Here is a 2058-nt window from a genome sequence, read left to right as displayed (position 1 = left end):
GCTGAGTTTCTGTCATTTCTTCTAAATGGTGTAGAAATTTTCCCTTGGACATATTGCGAACTGTGATGTAATCTACCTACTACTGGGCGTATATGTGTGGTATTTCGATATAATATGAATGGGCTTGTCTGAAAAAGAAAAAAAGCCCCGCCGCAATCCCTGGCTGGTAAAACTGAGCGGCGAAGGTGACTGGATGGTCTTTCTAATATCTAAAATCTGCCTGGCGAGTATATTGTCCATTCTCGGACAAACCGTGAACAGTATTACATGTACGTTTTCATTTGAATGGCGACACTAGGCATGTAACATCACGTAACAATTTCACATAACCGTCGTAACTTTGCACTTTCGATGTCCAAAATATTCGTGTTGCCATAACTAACCGCCCGGAGAAACCAGTTCCCACCTTGTATAATGATTATTCAGAGGGCTACAAATGAATGGAGGTGATTGAAATTGATATTGGAGGCTACTGACCTGAATAGACTCGTCGGGATCCTTTGTATCGTGAAGAGTGAATAATGCAAGGCGTGGCTTTGACCCCTCTAAGAACATTTTGCCCAAAGATCCCGTCGAATCCCTTGTGGCTGGAAAATTGTTTACCAATTTGAATCATTGCCGTGATATGGCTCCTTCTGGTCCATTGTATCGTATGTCGGACGATCTGCTCGGCCGGGATAGACGCCGGAGTAATATTTTTCGTCATCCTATTCACACTCTCTCATATTAGGAGGACAAGGCCATCCCACAGCGTCCAGAGTGCAGGCCAGGATGACCTATATTCCGGGGGTCATTCAGTCAGACGTTCATCAGTCCTCGCAATGCAGGTGCAGGAATAAAGTCCCGTGTATTTTGGATCTAAAGATGTGGGGCAATCGGGAGACATTGGAGCGATAGAAATCGCAACGGCTGGATAATCGATGCATGAAATGTCAAGTTAACAATACGGCATGATCTCACATGACATAATGCTATCAAGGGGGGTATCCGCTGGATCACGGTCTTCAGAATCAAATCGACGGACCAGGCTTCAAAATGCAGTAAAGGTGTGGATACCATCAGATCTAGGGTAGGTCGTCATTATTATCTGAGATTGCCAAATTCTAAAATCTTTCTCATATCCGGGCATTTCGTCAACCACAGTCTCATTTTGACTGTATCGTATGGCAAGCCAAAGCGGAATTTATTCAAGACTTTAGAATTACCATTCAAGAAGTTAAATATAAGTTCAAGAAGGAAATATATGTTCAAGACTAAAATATGTTCAACCTTGAATCAAATGTTTTCAACCTTGAATAAAATATGTTCAACCTTGAATAAAATATGTTCAACCTTGAATAAAATATGTCCAACCTTGAACAAAATATATTCAACCTTGAACAAAATATATTCAAGACTCACGTGACCATATTCAAGACGCACGTGACCACAAAATTGATGACGTAGTTGCTCATGTTTTGATGCTTTACGGACTTTCCCGAACCCGCGTCCGGACTTTCCCGAACCCATGGTACTTGTGTTGCGTTTCGGAGCTCGAATTGTTCGCACGAGGTTTTGACACATGGTTGTACACGTACCTAGCCGCCTACACCTGACATGTACTGTAATCCTACACATCATGACATGGATGCCGAGTGAATGTCAGAGTCGATACATGTTTCACAGACATATCAGGCAAATCATAGGTTCAAAATGCGCAATGCCTCTCACCTTTCATTCTTAAGGCCGACACCACTGTATCGGATTCTCGTTGTCTTTTGACATGTTTGAGTGTTTAGGCTATACAGGCAATCAATCATGTCGTGAAACAGAACGCATCAGAAGTACCACAGATTCTACGTCATCAATTTTGTGGTCACGTGCGTCTTGAATATGGTCACGTGAGTCTTGAATATATTTTGTTCAAGGTTGAATATATTTTGTTCAAGGTTGGACATATTTTATTCAAGGTTGAACATATTTTATTCAAGGTTGAACATATTTTATTCAAGGTTGAAAACATTTGATTCAAGGTTGAACATATTTTAGTCTTGAACATATATTTCCTTCTTGAACTTA

The sequence above is a fragment of the Lineus longissimus genome, chromosome 11 (assembly GCF_910592395.1).
Source record: "Lineus longissimus chromosome 11, tnLinLong1.2, whole genome shotgun sequence".
Taxonomy (NCBI): Eukaryota; Metazoa; Nemertea; class Pilidiophora; order Heteronemertea; family Lineidae; genus Lineus; species Lineus longissimus.
This window is presented reverse-complemented; position numbering follows the sequence as displayed.